Source organism: Scyliorhinus torazame, chromosome 23, assembly GCF_047496885.1.
Source record: "Scyliorhinus torazame isolate Kashiwa2021f chromosome 23, sScyTor2.1, whole genome shotgun sequence".
In the NCBI taxonomy this organism is placed as follows: domain Eukaryota; kingdom Metazoa; phylum Chordata; class Chondrichthyes; order Carcharhiniformes; family Scyliorhinidae; genus Scyliorhinus; species Scyliorhinus torazame.
The window spans coordinates 51,239,278-51,260,139 of record NC_092729.1 but is presented as its reverse complement, the minus strand read 5'-3'; the positions used below and the strand labels follow the sequence as shown (position 1 = coordinate 51,260,139).

General features: G+C 52.8%; 2 long non-coding RNA genes across 3 annotated transcripts in view; one reads left to right on the top strand and one right to left on the bottom strand.

Annotated features, from left to right (window-relative positions):
* The window catches only part of LOC140399606 (uncharacterized), a 93,419-nt gene extending 74,393 nt beyond the window's left edge, over window positions 1-19,026 (top strand). Inside the window, exon 3 of one of the 2 annotated variants that reach the window (XR_011937756.1) lies at window positions 18,736-19,026. This is a non-coding gene — a long non-coding RNA (uncharacterized lncRNA). Of the gene's footprint in view, window positions 1-15,399; window positions 15,533-18,735 lie in introns of those variants that run through there. The other variant, XR_011937757.1, reaches the window with a different exon arrangement.
* LOC140399605 (uncharacterized) overlaps window positions 1-20,862 on the bottom strand; it is a 1,122,925-nt gene that overhangs the window by 105,706 nt on the left and 996,357 nt on the right. The window lies entirely within an intron of this gene.

Here is a 20,862-nt window from a genome sequence, read left to right as displayed (position 1 = left end):
GATTTGAATTCAGAAGTGGAGATGTCTTACTGCAGTTACACAAGGCCTTGGTGAGACCACACCTGGAGTACTGTGTACAGTTTCGGTCTCCCTAACATAGAAAGGATATAGTTGCCAGAGAGGGAGTGCAGCGGAGGGTCAATCGGCTGAAGGTGAGATTGCCGGACTGTCCTCGGAGGAGAGATTGATTCAATAGGACCCGAACGAGCCCTGTTTCTCCAACCTAACCCTGGAGATCTAATCCCACATTCCTGGTGATGTCTCCACTCTCAAAGATGGAAAGATATTGACCAAGTTTAAAGCAGAAATTGACAGCTTTCTAAATCCCAATGACATAAAGGGACATGGGGATAGTGTTGGGGAAAAGACATTGAAGTGAAGATATTTCACAGCTGGATTCACAGAATACCGACAGCAAAGTATCTTAAATTTTGGAAGAGCTACAAATGTTGTGAAACATTTGGGAAATGATTAGAAACAGTTTGGACTGAGATCTCCTCAGTGACCTGTGTGCTGTCCCCACCCCCGACTTTCTGTCAGGAATGTCCCCCTCGGTGTGTTTCCTGTGTCTGCAAAGGTAGCACTTGTCCTGTCTATGGTTATGTTAATTCAGCAGACAGCCACAGATTCACAATGTCCTGTCCTTATTTCTGTCTTTGTTTCACATTTGTTCCCTCTGAATTTCTGACATGTTGGGAATGACCATTCGTCTGTCGCCTTAGGAAGGCTTTCCATAGAATGAGTAAAAACCAGCAAGAAATCACAGAATGTGAGTTAAACACAACTTCATTCCTGCTTCCATTTAGAGAGAAGATTCCTGGCCAGGCAAACAAAGCTCATTGCAAAGTTTCACTTCATATTTTACTTGTTGTTCACGGACAGATTTTTCACTGAAATCTTCTGATGTTAATTCCTGAGATTAGAATTTATAAAGAAACAATTTGGATTGAATGAAAACGGTCAGTTTGATAACCCTAATGTCCTGACTGCCTCACGTCCTGGCACCCTCACACCATCACACCCTCATGTCCCCTATCCCTCACATCCTGACCCACTCCCGTCCCCGAAACCTCAGATCCTGACCCGCTGTGTACCTCTTTCTCTGTGTGTGTCCCTCACTCTCTCCGTGTGCCCACCTCTCTCTGTCCCTCTCTCCCTCTGTGTCCCTGTTGCTCTCAAAGTGTCCTCTCACTCTATCCCTCTCTTTCACTGTCTACCTCTTTCTCTCTGTGTCACTCTATCTGTCACCCTCTCCCTTTATGTATCCCCCTCTCTCTGTCCCCCTCTCTCCCTCTCCCTCTATCTCTATCCCTCTTTCTCTTTGTCCCACTATCTATCACTGTGTAAATCTCTCTCTCTTTCTATCACTCTATCGCTCACTGTCCTTCTCTCGCTGTGTCCCTCGCTCTTGATGTGTCGTCGCTCTCGCTGTGTCCCTCGCTCTCGCTGTGTCCCTCGCTCTCACTGAGTCCCTCGCTCTCTGTGTATCCCTCACTCTCTGTGGCCCCTCACTCTCTGTGTACCCCTCACTCTCTGTGCGTCCCTCGCTCATTGTGCGTCCCTCGCTCTCTGTGTGTCCCTCGCTCTCTGTGTGTTCCTTGCTCTCTGTGTGTCCCTCGCTCTCAGTGTGTCCCTCGCTCTCTGTGTATGTCCCTCGCTCTCTGTGTGTGTTCCTTGCTCTCTGTGTGTCCCTCGCTCTCTGTGTGTGTCCCTCGCTATCTGTGCATTCCTCTCTCTCTGTGAGTCCCTCGCTCTCTGTGTGTCCCTCGCTCTGTGTGTCCCTCGCTCTCTGTGTGACTCTCGCTCTCTGTGTGTCCCTCGCTCTCTGTGTGTCCATCGCTCTCTGTGTGTCCCTCGTTCTCTGTGTGTATCCCTCGCTCTGTGTGTGTCCCTCGCTCTGTGTGTCCCTCGCTCTGTGTGTCCCTCGCTCTGTGTGTCCCTCGCTCTCTGTGTGTCCCTCGCTCTCTGTGTGTCCCTCGCTCTCTGTGTGTCCCTCGCTCTCTGTGTGTCCCTCGCTCTCTGTGTGTGTCCCTCGCTCCCTGTGTGTCCCTCGCTCACTCTGCGTCCCTCGCTCTCTGTGCGCCCCTCGCTCTCTGTGTGTCCCTTACTCTGTGTGTCCCTCGCTCTCTGTGTGTTCCTCACTCTCTGTGCGTCCCTCGCTCTCTGAATTTCCCTCGCTCTCTGTGTCCCTCGCTCTCTGTGAGTCCCTCGCTCTGTGTGTGTTCCTTGCTCTCTGTGTGTCCCTCGCTCTCTGTGTGAGTCCCTCGCTCTCTGTGTGACCCTCGCTCTCTGTGTGTCCCTCGCTCTCTGTGTGTCCCTCGCTCTCTGTGTGTCCCTCGTTCTCTGTGTGTCCCTCGCTCTCTGTGTGTGTCCCTCGCTCTCTGTGTGTCCCTCGCTCTCTGTGCGTCCCTAGCTCTCTGTGTGTTCCTCGCTCTCTGTGTGTCCCTTGCTCTCTGTGTCCCTCGCTCTCTGTGTGTCCCTCGCTCTCTGTGTGTCCCTCGCTCTCTGTGTGTCCCTCGCTCTCTGTGTGTTTTCGCTCTCTGTGTGTACCTCACTCTCTGTGTGTCCCTCACTCTCTGTGTGTCCCTCGCTCTCTGTGTGTGTCCCTCGCTCTCTTTGTGTGTTCCTCGCTCTCTGTGCACCCCTCGCTCTCTGTGTAATTCGCTCTCTGTGTGTCCCACGCTCTCTGTGCGTCCCTCGCTCTCTGTGTGTCCCTCGCTCTCTGTACGTCCCTCGCTCTCTGTGTGTCCCTCGCTCTCTGTGTGTCCCTTGCTCTCTGTGAGTCCCTCGCTCTCTGTGTGTTCCTCGCACTCTGTGTGTCCTTCGCTCTGTGTGTGTGTGTCTCGCTCTCTGTGCACCCCTCGCTCTCTGTGTCCCTCGCTCTCTGTGTGTCCCCCGCTCTCTGTGTGTGTCCCTCGCTCTCTGTGTGTCCCTCGCTCTCTGTGTGTCCCTCGCTCTCTGTGTGTCCCTCGCTCTCTGTTTGTCCCCCGCTCTCTGTGTGTGTCCCTCGCTCTGTGCGTCCCTCGCTCTCTGTGCGTCCCTCGCTCTGTGTGTGTGTCCCTCACTCTGTGCCTCCCTCGCTCTCTGTGTGCCCCTCGCTCTCTGTGTGTGTCCCTCGCTCTGTGCGTCCCTCGCTCTCTGTGCGTCCCTCGCTCTCTGTGCGTCCCTCGCTCTTTGTGTGTCCCTCGCACTTTGTGTGTCCCTCGCTCTCTGTGTGTCCCTCGCTCTGTGTGTCCCTCGCTCTGTGCGTCCCTCGCTCTCTGTGCGTCCCTCGCTCTCTGTGCGTCCCTCGCTCTCTGTGTGTCCCTCGCTCTCTGTGTATTCCTCGCTCTCTGTGTGTCCCTCACTCTCTGTGTTTCCCTCGCTCTCTGTGTGTCCCTCACTCTCTGTGTGACCCTCGCTCTCTGTGTGTGTCCCTCGCTCTCTGTGTGTCCCTCGCTCTGTGTATTTGTTACTTGCTCTCTGTGTGTCCCTCGCTCTCTGGTGTGTCCCTCGCTCTCTGTGCATCCCTCGCTCTCTGTGAGTCCCTCGCTCTCTGTGTGTGTTCCTTGCTCTCTGTGTGTCCCTCGCTCTCTGTGTGAGTCCCTCGCTCTCTGTGTGACCCTCGCTCTCTGTGTGTCCCTCGCTCTCTGTGTGTCCCTCGCTCTCTGTGTGTCCCTCGTTCTCTGTGTGTCCCTCGCTCTCTGTGTGTGTCCCTCACTCTCTGTGTGTCCCTCGCTCTCAGTGCGTCCCTAGCTCTCTGTGTGTTCCTCGCTCTCTGTGTGTCCCTTGCTCTCTGTGTCCCTCGCTCTCTGTGTGTCCCTCGCTCTCTGTGTGTCCCTCGCTCTCTGTGTGTTCTTCGCTCTCTGTGTGTACCTCACTCTCTGTGTGTCCCTCACTCTCTGTGTGTCCCTCGCTCTCTGTGTGTGTCCCTCGCTCTCTGTGTGTGTTCCTCGCTCTCTGTGAACCCCTCGCTCTCTGTGTAATTCGCTCTCTGTGTGTCCCTCGCTCTCTGTGTGTTTTCGCTCTCTGTGTGTACCTCACTCTCTGTGTGTCCCTCACTCTCTGTGTGTCCCTCGCTCTCTGTGTGTGTCCCTCGCTCTCTTTGTGTGTTCCTCGCTCTCTGTGCACCCCTCGCTCTCTGTGTAATTCGCTCTCTGTGTGTCCCTCGCTCTCTGTGCGTCCCTCGCTCTCTGTGTGTCCCTCGCTCTCTGTACGTCCCTCGCTCTCTGTGTGTCCCTCGCTCTCTGTGCGTCCCTCGCTCTCTGTGTGTCCCTCGCTCTCTGTGTGTCCCCCGCTCTCTGTGTGTGTCCCTCGCTCTCTGTGTGTCCCTCGCTCTCTGTGTGTCCCTCGCTCTCTGTTTGTCCCCCGCTCTCTGTGTGTGTCCCTCGCACTGTGCGTCCCTCGCTCTCTGTGCGTCCCTCGCTCTGTGTGTGTGTCCCTCACTCTGTGCCTCCCTCGCTCTCTGTGTGTGTCCCTCGCTCTGTGCGTCACTCGCTCTCTGTGCGTCCCTCGCTCTCTGTGTGCCCCTCGCTCTGTGTGTGTGTCCCTCGCTCTGTGCGTCCCTCGCTCTCTGTGCGTCCCTCGCTCTTTGTGTGTCCCTCGCACTTTGTGTGTCCCTCGCTCTCTATGTGTCCCTCGCTCTGTGTGTCCCTCGCTCTGTGCGTCCCTCGCTCTCTGTGCGTCCCTCGCTCTCTGTGCGTCCCTTGCTCTCTGTGTCCCTCGCTCTGTGTGTCCCTCGCTCTCTGTGCGTCCCTCGCTCTCTGTGTGTCCCTCGCTCTCTGTGTATTCCTCGCTCTCTGTGCGTCCCTCACTCTCTGTGTTTCCCTCGCTCTCTGTGTGTCCCTCACTCTCTGTGTGACCCTCGCTCTCTGTGTGTGTCCCTCGCTCTCTGTGTGTCCATCGCTCTGTTTGTGTGTTACTTGCTCTCTGTGTGTCCCTCGCTCTCTGGTGTGTCCCTCGCTCTCTGTGCATCCCTCGCTCTCTGTGAGTCCCTCGCTCTCTGTGTGTGTTCCTTGCTCTCTGTGTGTCCCTCGCTCTCTGTGTGAGTCCCTCGCTCTCTGTGTGACCCTCGCTCTCTGTGTGTCCCTCGCTCTCTGTGTGTCCCTCGCTCTCTGTGTGTCCCTCGTTCTCTGTGTGTCCCTCGCTCTCTGTGTGTGTCCCTCGCTCTCTGTGTGTCCCTCGCTCTCAGTGCGTCCCTAGCTCTCTGTGTGTTCCTCGCTCTCTGTGTGTCCCTTGCTCTCTGTGTCCCTCGCTCTCTGTGTGTCCCTCGCTCTCTGTGTGTCCCTCGCTCTCTGTGTGTCCCTCGCTCTCTGTGTGTACCTCACTCTCTGTGTGTCCCTCACTCTCTGTGTGTCCCTCGCTCTCTGTGTGTGTCCCTCGCTCTCTGTGTGTCTTCCTCGCTCTCTGTGAACCCCTCGCTCTCTGTGTAATTCGCTCTCTGTGTGTCCCTCGCTCTCTGTGCGTCCCTCGCTCTCTGTGTGTCCCTCGCTCTCTGTACGTCCCTCGCTCTCTGTGCGTCCCTCGCTCTGTGTGCGCCCATGCGCACGGTATCATTGTGGATAGCACAATTGCTTCACAGCTCCAGGGTCCCAGGTTCGATTCCGGATTGGGTCACTGTCCGTGCGGAGTCTGCACATCCTCCCCGTGTGTGCGTGTGTTTCCTCCGGGTGCTCCGGTTTCCTCCCACAGTCCAAAGATGTGCAGGTTAGGTGGATTGGCCTTGATAAATTGCCCTTTGTGTCCAAAATTGCCCTTAGTGTTGGGTGGGGTTGCTGGGTTATGGGGATAGGGTGGGGGTGTGGGCTTGGATAGGGTGTCCTTTCCAAGATCTGGTGCAGACTCGACGGGCCGAATGGCCTCCTTCTGCACTTTAAATTCTCTGATAAACTGTGATCGCTCTCTTTGCGTCCGCCGCTGTCTGTATGTCCCTCGCTCTCTATATGTCCCTCGCTCTCTGTGTGTCCCTCACTCTCTGTGTCTCTCGCTCTCTTTGTGTCCCTCGCTCTCTGTTTGTCCCTCGCTCTCTGTGTGTCCCTCGCTCTCTGTGTGTCCCTCGCTCTCTCTGAGTGTCCCTCGCTCTCTGTTTATCCCTCGCTCTGTGTGTCCCTCGCTCTGTGTGTCCCTCGCTCTCTGTGTGTCCCTCGCTCTCAGTAGTCCCTCGCTCTCTGTGCGTCCCTCACTCTTTGTGTGTCCCTCGCACTTTGTGTGTCCCTCGCTCTCTATGTGTCCCTCGCTCTGTGTGTCCCTCGCTCTGTGCGTCCCTCGCTCTCTGTGCGTCCCTCGCTCTCTGTGCGTCCCTTGCTCTCTGTGTCCCTCGCTCTCTGTGTGTCCCTCGCTCTCTCTGAGTGTCCCTCGCTCTCTGTTTATCCCTCGCTCTGTGTGTCCCTCGCTCTGTGTGTCCCTCGCTCTCTGTGTGTCCCTCGCTCTCAGTAGTCCCTCGCTCTCTGTGCGTCCCTCACTCTTTGTGTGTCCCTCGCACTTTGTGTGTCCCTCGCTCTCTATGTGTCCCTCGCTCTGTGTGTCCCTCGCTCTGTGCGTCCCTCGCTCTCTGTGCGTCCCTCGCTCTCTGTGCGTCCCTTGCTCTCTGTGTCCCTCGCTCTGTGTGTCCCTCGCTCTCTGTGCGTCCCTCGCTCTCTGTGTGTCCCTCGCTCTCTGTGTATTCCTCGCTCTCAGTGTGTCCCTCACTCTCTGTGTTTCCCTCGCTCTCTGTGTGTCCCTCACTCTCTGTGTGACCCTCGCTCTCTGTGTGTGTCCCTCGCTCTCTGTGTGTCCCTCGCTCTGTGTGTGTGTTACTTGCTCTCTGTGTGTCCCTCGCTCTCTGGTGTGTCCCTCGCTCTCTGTGCATCCCTCGCTCTCTGTGAGTCCCTCGCTCTCTGTGTGTGTTCCTTGCTCTCTGTGTGCCCCTCGCTCTCTGTGTGAGTCCCTCGCTCTCTGTGTGACCCTCGCTCTCTGTGTGTCCCTCGCTCTCTGTGTGTCCCTCGCTCTCTGTGTGTCCCTCGTTCTCTGTGTGTCCCTCGCTCTCTGTGTGTGTCCCTCGCTCTCTGTGTGTCCCTCGCTCTCAGTGCGTCCCTAGCTCTCTGTGTGTTCCTCGCTCTCTGTGTGTCCCTTGCTCTCTGTGTCCCTCGCTCTCTGTGTGTCCTTCGCTCTCTGTGTGTCCCTCGCTCTCTGTGTGTTCTTCACTCTCTGTGTGTACCTCACTCTCTGTGTGTCCCTCACTCTCTGTGTGTCCCTCGCTCTCTGTGTGTGTCCCTCGCTCTCTGTGTGTGTTCCTCGCTCTCTGTGAACCCCTCGCTCTCTGTGTAATTCGCTCTCTGTGTGTCCCTCGCTCTCTGTGCGTCCCTCGCTCTCTGTGCGTCCCTCGCTCTCTGTGTGTGTCCCTCGCTCTCTGTACGTCCCTCGCTCTCTGTGTGTGTCCCTCGCTCTGTGTGCGCCCATGCGCACGGTATCATTGTGGATAGCACAATTGCTTCACAGCTCCAGGATCCCAGGTTCGATTCCGGATTGGGTCACTGTCTGTGCGGAGTCTGCACATCCTCCCCGTGTGTGCCTGTGTTTCCTCCGGGTGCTCCGGTTTCCTCCCACAGTCCAAAGATGTGCAGGTTAGGTGGATTGGCCTTGATAAATTGCCCTTTGTGTCCAAAATTGCCCTTAGTGTTGGGTGGGGTTGCTGGGTTATGGGGATAGGGTGGGGGTGTGGGCTTGGATAGGGTGTCCTTTCCAAGATCTGGTACAGACACGACGGGCCGAATGGCCTCCTTCTGCACTTTAAATTCTCTGATAAACTGTGATCGCTCTCTTTGTGTCCCTCGCTCTCTGTGTGTCCCTCGCTCTCTGTGTGTCCCTCGCTCTCTGTGTGTGTCACTCGCTCCCTGTGTGTCCCTCGCTCTCTGTGTGTCCCTCGCTCTGTGTGTGTCCCTCGCTCTGTGTGTGTCCCTCGCTCTCTGTGTGTCCCTCGCTCTCACTGAGTGACCCTCGCTCTCTGTTTATCCCTCGCTCTGTGTGTCCCTCGCTCTGTGTGTCCCTCGCTCTCTGTGTGTCCCTCGCTCGCTGTAGTCCCTCGCTCTCTGTGCGTCCCTCGCTCTCTGTGTGTCCCTCGCTCTCTGTGTATCCCTAGCTCTCTGTGTCTCCCTCGCTCTCTGTGTCTCCCTCGCTCTCTGTGCGTCCCTCGCTCTCTGTGCGTCCCTCGCTCTCTGTCTGTCCCTCGCTCTCTGTGTGTGTCCCTCGCTCTGTGTGTCCCTCGCTCTGTGTGTCCCTCGCTCTGTGTGTCCCTCGCTCTGTGTGTCCCTCGCTCTCTGTGTGTCCCTCGCTCTCTGTGTGTCCCTCGCTCTCTGTGTGTCCCTCGCTCTCTGTGTGTGCCACTCGCTCCCTGTGTGTCCCTCGCTCACTCTGCGTCCCTCGCTCTCTGTGCGCCCCTCGCTCTCTGTGTGTCCCTTGCTCTGTGTGTCCCTCGCTCTCTGTGTGTCCCTCACTCTCTGTGTGTTCCTCACTCTCTGTGCGTCCCTCGCTCTCTGTATGCCCCTCGCTCTCTGTGTCCCTCGCTCTCTGTGTGTCCCTCGCTCTCTATGTATTCCTCGCTCTCTGTGTGTCCCTCGCTCTCTGTGTGTGCCACTCGCTCCCTGTGTGTCCCTCGCTCACTATGCGTCCCTCGCTCTCTGTGCGCCCCTCGCTCTCTGTGTGTCCCTTGCTCTGTGTGTCCCTCGCTCTCTGTGTGTCCCTCACTCTCTGTGTGTTTCTCACTCTCTGTGCGTCCCTCGCTCTCTGTATGTCCCTCGCTCTCTGTGTCCCTCGCTCTCTGTGTGTCCCTCGCTCTCTATGTATTCCTCGCTCTCTGTGTGTCCCTCACTCTCTGTGTTTCCCTCGCTCTCTGTGTGTCCCTCACTCTCTGTGTGTCCCTCGCTCTCTGTATGTGTCCCTCGCTCTCTGTGTGTCCCTCGCTTTGTGTGTGTGTTACTTGCTCTCTGTCTGTCCCTCGCTCTCTGGTGTGTCCCTCGCTCTCTGTGCATCCCTCGCTCTCTGTGAGTCCCTCGCTCTCTGTGTGTGTTCCTTGCTCTCTGTGTGTCCCTCGCTCTCTGTGTGAGTCCCTCGCTCTCTGTGTGACCCTCGCTCTCTGTGTGTCCCTCGCTCTCTGTGTGTCCCTCGCTCTCTGTGCGTCCCTCGCTCTCTGTGTGTCCCTCGCTCTCTGTGTGTCCCTCGCTCTCTGTGTGTCCCTCGCTCTCTGTGTGTGTCCCTCGATCTCTGTGCGTCCCTCGCTCTCTGTGTGTGTCCCTCGCTCTGTGTGCGCCCATGCGCACGGTATCATTGTGGATAGCACAATTGCTTCACAGCTCCAGGGTCCCAGGTTCGATTCCGGATTGGGTCACTGTCTGTGCGGAGTCTGCACATCCTCCCCGTGTGTGCGTGTGTTTCCTCCGGGTGCTCCGGTTTCCTCCCACAGTCCAAAGATGTGCAGGTTAGGTGGATTGGCCTTGATAAATTGCCCTTTGTGTCCAAAATTGCGCTTAGTGTTGGGTGGGGTTGCTGGGTTATGGGGATAGGGTGGGGGTGTGGGCTTGGATAGGGTGTCCTTTCCAAGATCTGGTACAGACTCGACGGGCCGAATGGCCTCCTTCTGCGCTTTAAATTCTCTGATAAACTGTGATCGCTCACTTTGCGTCCGCCGCTGTCTCTATGTCCCTCGCTCTCTATGTGTCCCTCGCTCTCTGTGTGTCCTTCGCTCTCTGTGTCTCTCGCTCTCTGTGTGTCCCTCGCTCTCTGTGTGTCCCTCGCTCTCTGTGTGTCCCTCGCTCTCTGTGTGTCCCTCGCTCTCTGTGTGTCCCTCGCTCTCTGTGTGTCCCTCGCTCTCACTGAGTGTCCCTCGCTCTCTGTTTATCCCTCGCTCTGTGTGTCCCTCGCTCTGTGTGTCCCTCGCTCTCTGTGTGTCCCTCGCTCGCTGTAGTCCCTCGCTCTCTGTGCGTCCCTCGCTCTCTGTGTGTCCCTCGCTCTCTGTGTATCCCTAGCTCTCTGTGTCTCCCTCGCTCTCTGTGTCTCCCTCGCTCTCTGTGCGTCCCTCGCTCTCTGTGCGTCCCTCGCTCTCTGTCTGTCCCTCGCTCTCTGTGTGTGTCCCTCGCTCTGTGTGTCCCTCGCTCTGTGTGTCCCTCGCTCTCTGTGTGTCCCTCGCTCTCTGTGTGTCCCTCGCTCTCTGTGTGTCCCTCGCTCTCTGTGTGTCCCTCGCTCTCTGTGTGTCCCTCGCTCTCTGTGTGTGCCACTCGCTCCCTGTGTGTCCCTCGCTCACTCTGCGTCCCTCGCTCTCTGTGCGCCCCTCGCTCTCTGTGTGTCCCTTGCTCTGTGTGTCCCTCGCTCTCTGTGTGTCCCTCACTCTCTGTGTGTTCCTCACTCTCTGTGTGTCCCTCGCTCTCTGTCTGTCCCTCGCTCTCTGTGTGTGTCCCTCGCTCTGTGTGTCCCTCGCTCTGTGTGTCCCTCGCTCTCTGTGTGTCCCTCACTCTCTGTGTGTTCCTCACTCTCTGTGTGTCCCTCGCTCTCTGTGTGTGCCACTCGCTCTCTGTGTCCCTCGCTCTCTGTGTGTCCCTCGCTCTCTATGTATTCCTCGCTCTCTGTGTGTCCCTCGCTCTCTGTGTGTGCCACTCGCTCCCTGTGTGTCCCTCGCTCACTCTGCGTCCATCGCTCTCTGTGCGCCCCTCGCTCTCTGTGTGTCCCTTGCTCTGTGTGTCCCTCGCTCTCTGTGTGTCCCTCACTCTCTGTGTGTTCCTCACTCTCTGTGCGTCCCTCGCTCTCTGTATGTCCCTCGCTCTCTGTGTCCCTCGCTCTCTGTGTGTCCCTCGCTCTCTATGTATTCCTCGCTCTCTGTGTGTCCCTCACTCTCTGTGTTTCCCTAGCTCTCTGTGTGTCCCTCACTCTCTGTGTGTCCCTCGCTCTCTGTATGTGTCCCTCGCTCTCTGTGTGTCCCTCGCTCTGTGTGTGTGTTACTTGCTCTCTGTGTGTCCCTCGCTCTCTGGTGTGTCCCTCGCTCTCTGTGCATCCCTCGCTCTCTGTGAGTCCCTCGCTCTCTGTGTGTGTTCCTTGCTCTCTGTGTGTCCCTCGCTCTCTGTGTGAGTCCCTCGCTCTCTGTGTGACCCTCGCTCTCTGTGTGTCCCTCGCTCTCTGTGTGTCCGTCGCTCTCTGTGTGTCCCTCGTTCTCTGTGTGTCCCTCGCTCTCTGTGTGTGTCCCTCGTTCTCTGTGTGTTCCTCGCTCTCTGTACACCCCTCGCTCTCTGTGTAATTCGCTCTCTGTGTGTCCCTCGCTCTCTGTGCGTCCCTCGCTCTCTGTGCGTCCCTCGCTCTCTGTGTGTCCCTCGCTCTCTGTGTGTCCCTTGCTCTCTGTGAGTCCCTCGCTCTCTGTGTGTTCCTCGCACTCTGTGTGTCCCTCGCTCTGTGTGTGTGTGTCTCGCTCTCTGTGCACCCCTTGCTCTCTGTGTCCTTCGCTCTCTGTGCGTCCCTCGCTCTCTGTGTGTCCCTCGCTCTCTGTGTGTCCCCCGCTCTCTGTGTGTGTCCCTCGCTCTCTGTTTGTCCCCCGCTCTCTGTGTGTGTCCCTCGCACTCTGTGTGTCCCTTGCTCTGTGTGTCCCTTGCTCTGTGCGTCCCTCGCTCTCTGTGCGTCCCTCGCTCTGTGTGTGTGTCCCTCACTCTGTGCGTCCCTCGCTCTCTGTGCGTCCCTCGCTCTCTGTGTGCCCCTCGCTCTCTGTGTGTGCCCCTCGCTCTGTGCGTCCCTCGCTCTCTGTGCGTCCCTCGCTCTCTGTGCGTCCCTCGCTCTCTGTGTGTCCCTCGCTCTTTGTGTGTCCCTCGCTCTCTGTGTGTCCCTCGCTCTCTGTGTGTCCCTCGCTCTGTGCGTCCCTCGCTCTCTGTGCGTCCCTCGCTCTCTGTGCGTCCCTTGCTCTCTGTGTCCCTCGCTCTGTGTGTCCCTCGCTCTCTGTGCGCCCCTCGCTCTCTGTGTGTCCCTCGCTCTGTGCGTCCCTCGCTCTCTCTGTGCGTCCCTCGCTCTCTGTGCGTCCCTCGCTCTCTGTGCGCCCCTCGCTCTCTGTGTGTGCCCCTCGCTCTGTGCGTTCCTCGCTCTCTGTGTGTCCCTCGCTCTCTGTGTGTCCCTAGCTCTCTGTGCGTCCCTCGCTCTCTGTGTGTCCCTCGCTCTCTGTGTGTGTCCCTCGCTCTCTGTGTGTCCCTCGCTCTCTGTGTGTGTCCCTCGCTCTCTGTGCGTCCCTCGCTCTGTGCGTCCCTCGCTCTGTGTGCGCCCATGCGCACGGTATCATTGTGGATAGCACAATTGCTTCACAGCTCCAGGGTCCCAGGTTCGATTCCGGATTGGGTCACTGTCTGTGCGGAGTCTGCACATCCTCCCCGTGTGTGCGTGTGTTTCCTCCGGGTGCTCCGGTTTCCTCCCACAGTCCAAAGATGTGCAGGTTAGGTGGATTAGCCTTGATAAATTGCCCTTTGTGTCCAAAATTGCCCTTAGTGTTGGGTGGGGTTGCTGGGTTATGGGGATAGGGTGTCCTTTCCAAGATCTGGTACAGACTCGACGGGCCGAATGGCCTCCTTCTGCACTTTCAATTCTCTGATAAACTGTGATCGCTCTCTGTGCGTCCGCCGCTGTCTGTATGTCCCTCGCTCTCTCTGTGTCCCTCGCTCTCTGTGTGTCCCTCGCTCTCTGTGTCTCTCGCTCTCTGTGTATCCCTCGCTCTCTGTGTGTCCCTCGCTCTCTCTGAGTGTCCCGCGCTCTCTGTGTATCCCTCGCTCTTTGTGTGTCCCTCACTCTCTGTGTGTCCCTCGCTCTCTGTGTGTCCCTCGCTCTCTCTGAGTGTCCCGCGCTCTCTGTGTATCCCTCACTCTGTGTGTCCCTCGCTCTGTGTGTCCCTCGCTCTCTGTGTGTCCCTCGCTCTCTGTAGTCCCTCGCTCTCTGTGCGTCCCTCGCTCTCTGTGTGTCCCTCGCTCTCTGTGTATCCCTAGCTCTCTGTGTCTCCCTCGCTCTCTGTGTCTCCCTCGCTCTCTGTGCGTCCCTCGCTCTCTGTGCGTCCCTCGCTCTCTGTCTGTCCCTCGCTCTCTGTGTGTGTCACTCGCTCTGTGTGTCCCTCGCTCTGTGTGTCCCTCGCTCTCTGTGTGTCCCTCGCTCTGTGTGTCCCTCGCTCTCAGTGTGTCCCTCGTTCTGTGTGTCCCTCGCTCTCTGTGTGTGTCCCTCGCTCTCTGTGTGTGTCCCTCTCTCTGTATATCCCTCGCTCTCTGTGTGTCCCTCGCTCTCTGTGTGTGTCCCTCGCTCTGTGTGTCACTCGCTCTCTGTGTGTCCCTCGCTCTTTGTGTGTCCCTCGCTCTCTGTGTTTGTCCCTCGCTCTGTGAGTCCCTCGCTCTCTGTGTGTCCCTCGTTCTCTGTGTGTGTCCCTCGCTCTCTGTGTGTGTCCCTCCCTCTGTGTGTCCCTCGCTCTCTGCGTGTCCCTCGCTCTCTGTGTGTGTCCCTCGGTCTGTGTGTCCCTCGCTCTCTGTGTGTCCCTCGCTCTCTGAGTGTCCCTCCCTCTCTGTGTGTCCCTCGCTCTCTGTGTGTCCCTCGCTCTCTGTATGTGTCCGTCGCTCTGTGTGTCCCTCTCTCTCTGTGTGTCCCTCGCTCTCTGTGTGTCCTTCGCTCTTTGTGTGTCCCTCGCTCTCTGTGTGTGTCCCTCGCTCTGTGCGTCCCTCGCTCTCTGTGCGTCCCTCGCTCTCTGTGCGTCCCTCGCTCTCTGTGTGCCCCTCGCTCTCTGTGTGTCCCTCGCTCTGTGTGTGTCCCTCGCTCTGTGTGTGTCCCTCGCTCTCTGTGTGTGTACCTCGCTCTCTGTGTGCCCCTCGCTCTCTGTGTGCCCCTCGCTCTCTGTGTGCCCCTCGCTCTCTGTGTGTCCCTCGCTCTGTGTGTGTGTCCCTCGCTGAGCCTTGAACTTGGCCCCAATCAATTGGGCCGTTTCTCGATGGTTCCTATCTATTTCATCCAATAAAGGGGTGGGTGCCCTGATTGCTGGGCGTGTCCTAGGTGGCCGTTGGCCTGCTTTGTTCTGGTCTCCTCTGGCGCCGGGGTGTCTGCCTTAGTATCGGTTACTCAAATGTTACTCTTTTGATCCCGGAGATGGGCCATTAGTATGCTAATGGACCTACAGTTTTTGGTCTTGTCTGGGAGCTGCGGCTCGAATCAACAGACAAACCCTGAACCTGCTTGTTTTCTCAGTATTGTCCAATTTCCCTGCAATCCTTACAAAGTGTCCATTTTGTAATCGGGAAGTGGCCATCCCAGATGGCTACAATACCACACTTAGTACTTCCTGGCGCCGTATCCCTCTATATCCATCTTATCCATGTATTTGTCGTTAACCCCTTTGAACACCGTTAATATATCTGCTTGAACAAACTATTCTGATAATGCTTTCCTGGCAATCACCACCCAATCTAATAAAACCTGTCTCGCACATCTCCTCTAAACATTTCCCCACTGACCATAAATCCTCCTGGTGCCTGACTCCTCCACCCAACAGTAGAGTGCCTGCTCATCTACTCTCTGCACGCACCTCAAAATATTTTATGCCTTACATCGGTTCCAAAAAAATGAAAGATGACTTTTTATACTGATATTCTCCAGCCTTATTCATCAACCTCCGGCGTTCTGATAAAAACAGTCCGGGTGTTTTCAGCCTTTTCCCATAGCTAACACCCTGCAGACCAGACAACATGCTGGTAAACCTCCTCTGCACCCTCTCTCAAAGCCTCCCCATCCTTCTGTGGACAAAAATCGTGCTCAATGATTCAAGTGCGGCCACACATAGGTTGGAAACAACTGCAGCATGAATTGGCAGTTCCTATGCTGACATACAACAGCGTTATTCTTTAAGTTGGCTCGCCACTTACCCAGAGAGCTTATATTCATGGCCCTTTTCTGTAACTGTGTCTCCCAGTTCACCAACGAGCTTATATACCTGAGCTATAATTCTGTAACTGTGTGCCCCATTTCCGCAGCTAGCTCTGATTAATGTCTATTGAATAGAACATGTGTTCTATTGCAGTGTCTCCAAGTTCTATGGCTTTGTATTTTTATGGAAGTATTATATTTATTTTCAATTATTTCATAACTTTGGTTATATCGTTTCCTCTAAGTTGTCATCCAAAATTAGGTCCAAAAATTATATTTCTTAATGTTATTTAAACAGTCTGAGCTTCGCTCACCCTGACCCCGATGTCCAAAAGGGAAATACACTCAGAAGATCACCAGCAACTCTTGCAAATAATTCAAATCTAGAAGGTATATTTGCAAGTTGACATAGCAGCCTTAGTTACAGAGACAGCCTTTTAAAGATAATATCCTCTGCAGCTGAAAATTCACAGCGTTCTGGGGTAGAGAATTCAGAACATCCCAAAACCTCTGAAATAAATAATATGCCCCTTTTTACAGGCGTCAGTTGCTGCCAATTATTTCGAGACTGTATCTTCCAGTACCCGGGTTAGTGTCTGTACAAAAACGTGGATAAGTGACTGAAATAGCAATAGTTAACAAACAAAATTAGAGCAGAAAGACTGTGTCTAGCTTCCGGCATTATTAATCTTGTTTGTACATATCCTGAGTATAAATAATAGATTAAATGACTCTAGCCACAAAATCTGGCTTGCGGGTTACAAGATGGCAGCCATGACAGAATCATGAATGCAAGATTGTCACAGTTGTAAATGGTGACAAAGCAAGAGTAAAATACAAATAAATGGAGCATGAAAATATACTCGCAATACTAAAATCATCACAGGGAGCTTTTGCAATTAATTATGAAAATGAGAGTTCAAAATGCCAGCGATACGAGGAGACATATTATTGAAACAGGAGCAGGGTCTGGGCAAAATTCAGATATCTAGGAACCCCACTACCGGGTGATTTCCCTCCAAGTCACTCACCACCCTGACTTGGAAATATAGCCACAGTCTGTAACTTTTTCTACTATTTCCCAACAAGCTTCACTTAATAACCTGTGCTGTGGCTGTGTCTCCAAGTTAAAAATCTTGTGTGTTTACATTGCCCACACAATGTAACTGTGTCTCCTATTTTCATAGCCAGCCTCTTCATACAGTAATGGTATCTCCATGTCCCCATATAACTTAAGTACCTGAACATCATTCGATAACTGAGTCTCCCAGTTCCCAAGCTAGCTGAGATACATGAACATTATTCTGTATCCGTACCTCCTTGTTTCCCAAAGAGCTTATATAGAACAAAAAACAATATAGCACAGGAACAGGACATTTGGCCCTGCAAGCTTGTACCGGTGATGATACCATTCTTGGCCAAAATCCATAGCACTCCCTAGTGCTGAATCGTTCTATACCCAATCTAGCCATGTTTTGTCGACATGCCTTTTGAACGCCATGAAAGTACCTGCTTCTACGACCTCACCATGCTGTGTGTAATAAACCAGCCTCGCAGATCTCCTCTACACTTTTCCCCACTGACCTTAAATACATGACCCCTGGTGACAGACACCAACTTGGAATAGAGTTCCTGCCCATCCACTCTATCTATGCCCCTCATAATCTTGTAGACCTCGATCAGTTCGCCCCTCAACCTCCGGGGTTCTAATGAAAACAGTCCTTGTCTATTCATCCTCTCCACAGAACTAACATCCTCCTGACCAGGCAACATCCTGATAACCGTCCTCTTCACACGCAACATCATTCTGGCAGTGGTCGGCCAGAATTGAGCGCAATAATCCAAGTGCGGCATTACAACTGTTCCATATAAATGAAGGATGACTTGCCAATTTTTATACTGATATTCATCAGCCTTATTCATAACGTTGGTCCGTCACTTCGTCAGAGAGCTGGTATACATGACCCTTTTTCTGTTACAATGCCTCCTAGTTCACCAGCCAGCTGATATTCATGACCTTATTCAATAACCGTCACTCCTCGGTGCCCTGCGAGGTTACATACATGACCCGTATTCTGTGTGTCCAATTTCCGCAGCTAGCTCATATTAATGATATGTCTTCTATTGCAGTGTCTCCAAGTTCTCTGGTTATGTACTTTTCAAAGAGTATTATATTTAATTTCAATGATTTCGAACCTTTGTTTACATCGTTTCCTCGAAGCGAGCTCCTGTAGAACAATGAACACGAAGATGACCTTCGGTCCTCCAATGCTTTCACGGTCATGATACCACACTTAGCACTTCCTCGTGCCGCATCCCCCTATATCCATCTGATCCATGTATTTGTTGTTGACTATTTTGAACGCCGTTAATATATCTGATTCCACAACCTCATCTGATAATGCGTTCCAGCACTCACCACCCTGTGCAATAAAACCTGCCTCGCACATCTCTCAACTTTGCCTCACTGACCTTCAACCTATGCCCCCTGGTGGCTGACATCCACTCAAGAGTAAAGTGCCTGCTCACCCACTCTATGCATGCTCCTCATAATCCTTTCGGCCTTACAGCGGTTCCAAACACATGAAGGATGACTTTTTGTACTGATATTCATCGGACTTAGTCATCATCCTCCGGGGTTCTGATAAAAACAGTCCGGGTCTATTGAGACTCTTTGCATAGCTAGCACCCTGCAGACCAGGCAACATCCTGGTAACCCGACTCTGAACCCTCTCCCAAAGCCTCTCCATCCTCCGGGTGCTCCGGTTTCCTCCCACAGTCCAAAGATGTGCGGGTTAGGTGAATTGGCCAATGATAAATTGCCCTTAATGTCCAAATTGCCCTTGGTGTTGGGTGGAAGTGTTGAGTTTGGGTAGGGTGCTCTTTCCAAGAGCCGGTGCAGACTCAAGGGGCCGAGTGGCCTCCTTCTGCACTGTAAATTCAATGATAATCTATGATTAATCTAGGACAAAGGTTCGGCACAACATCGTGGGCCGAAGGGCCTGTTCTGTGCTGTATTTTTCTATGTTCTATGTTCTATGTTCTGGGGACTACAATCGTGCTCAATATTCCAAGTGCGGCCTAACATAGCTTCGAAACAACTGTAGCACGAAGTGCCAGTTTGTATGCTGACATACATCAGCGTTATTCTTTAAGTTGTCTCGCCACTTAACCAGCGAGCTGATATAATGGCCCTTATTCTCTAACTGTGTCTCCCAGTTCACCTGCGAGCTTATATACATGAACTTTATTCTGGAACTATGTGCCCCATTTCCGCAGCTAGCTCTTATTAATGTCATGTTTTCTATTGCAGTGTCTCCAAGTTCTATGGCTATGTATTTTAATGGAAGTATTGTATGTATTTTCAATTATTTCATAGCTTTGCTGTTTCCTCTAAGTTGTCATCCAAAATTAGGTCCAAAAGATTATATTTCTTAACGTTATTTAAACTTAGTCTGAGCTTCGCTCACCCTGACCTCGATGTCCAATAGGGAAATACACTCAGAAGATCACCAGCAACTCTTGCAAATAATTCAAATCTAGAAGGTATATTTGCAAGTTGACACAGCAGCCTTAGTTACAGAGACAGCCTTTTAGAGATAATATCCTCTGCAGATGAGAATTCGCAGCGTTCAGGGGTAGAGAATTCAGAACATCCCAAAACCTCTGAATGAAATAATATGCCCCTTTTTACAGACTTCAGTGGCTGCCCCTTGTTCCGAGTTTGTATCTTGCAGTATCCGTCTCCCGGGTTAGTGTCTGTACAGAAACGTGGATAAGTCACTGAAATAGCAACAGTTACCGCGTTTGGGTAAAACAAAATTAGAGCAGAATGACTGTGTCTAGCTTACGATATTATTAATTTTGTTCGTACAGACACACACAAAACGTTTGAAGAATAGATTAAATGACGCCAGCCACAAATTGAACTTCCGTGTGACAACATGGCAGCCATGATAGAATCGTGGATGCAGGATTGTCACAGTTGTAAACAGTGAACAAGCAAGAGTAAAGTACAAATAAATAGAGCAGGGAACTAAAATCGCAAGGAATCATCACAGGGAGCGTTTGAAATTAATTATGAAAAGGAGAGCCGTCACATGTAATGTTGTCCTTTTTTAACTGTTGATGGTGTATTTGCCAATTAAAATAAGGACATGACAAACATGCCTTTAATGACTTGGTTTCAGTATTTACAAGAGAGGAAGAGTTCAAAATGCCAGCGATACAAGGAGACAAATAATTGAATCCGGAGCAGGGACTGGACAAAATTCAGATATCGAGGAAACCCACTACCTGGTGATTTCCCCTCCAAGTCACTCACCACCCTGACTTGGAAATATAGCCACAGTCTGTAACAGTTTCTACTATTTCCCAACAAGCTTCACTTAATGACCCGTGCTGCACGTGTGTCTCCAAGTTAAAAATCTTGTGTATTGACATTGCCCACACGATGTAACTGTGTCTCCCATTTCCCTAGCCAGCCTCTGGACATGGCTCTTCATTCAGTAATGGTATCTCCATATGCCCATATAACGTAAATACCTGAACATCATTCGGTAACTGAGTCTCCATGTTCCAAAGCTAGCTTAGATACATGAACCTTATTCTGTAATCGTATCGCCTTGTTTCCCAGCGAGCTTATATAGAACAAAAAACAATATAGCACAGGAACAGGACATTTGGCCCTGCAAGCTTGTACCGGTGATGATACCATACTTGGCCTATATCCATAGCCCTTCCTCGTGCTGTATCGCTTCATACCCAACTGATCCATGTATTTGCGACATGCCTTTTCAACGCCGCAAAAGTATGTGTTTCTGCAACCTCCCCTGGCAACGTGTTCCAGCCACTCTATACGCTGTGTGTAATAAACCTGCCTCGCAGATCTCCTCTAAAAATTTCCCGTCTGACCTTAGGTCCATGACCCCTGGTGGTAGACACCACCTTGGGATAGGGTGCCTGCCCATCCATTCTATCCATGCCCCTCATAATCTTGTAGACCTCTATCAGTTCGCCCTTCAACCTCCGGGGTTCTAATGAAAACAGTCCGAGTCTATTCATCCTCTCCACATAACTAACACCCTCCTAACCGGGCACCATCCTGATAACTGTCCTCTTCACACTCTACATCATTCTGGCAGTGTGGCGACCAGAATTGTGCACAATAATCCAAGTGCGGCTTTACAACTGTTCCATATAAATGAAGGATTACTTGCCAATTTGTATACTGCTATTCATCAGCCTTATTCATAATGTTGGTCCGTCACTTCACCAGCGAGCTTATATACATGACCCTTATTCTGTTACTGTACCTCCCAGTTCACCAGCTAGCTGATATGCACGACCTTATTCAATAACCGTGTCTCCTCGCTCCCCATAGAGGTTACATACATGACTCGTATTCTGTAACTGTGTGCCCAATTTCCCCAGCTAGCTCATATTAATGTATGTCTTCTATTGCAGTGTCTCCAGGTTCTTTGGTTATGTATTTTTCAAAGAGTATTATATTTAATTTCAATTACTTCGGAACTTTGGTTACATTCGTTACTCCATGTTTTCATGTAAAATTAGGTCTAAAAACATATTTCTTAACGTTATTTAAACTTAGTCTGAGCTTCCCTCACCCTGACATCGATGTCCAATAGGGAAATACACTCAGAAGATCACCAGCAACTCTTGCAAATTATTCAAATCTAGAAGGTATATTTGCAAGTTGACACAGCAGCCTTAGTTACAGAGACAGCCTTTTAGAGATAATATCCTCTGCAGATGAGAATTCGCAGCATTCAGGGGTAGAGAATTCAGAACATCTAAAACCTCTGAATGAAATAATATGCCCCTTTTTACAGACTTCAGTGGCTGCCCCTTGTTCCGAGTCTGTATCTTGCAGTATCCGTCTCCCGGGTTAGTGTCTGTACAGAAACGTGGATAAGTCGCTGAAATAGCAACAGTTACCGCGTTTGGGTAAAACAAAATTAGAGCAGAATGACTGTGTCTAGC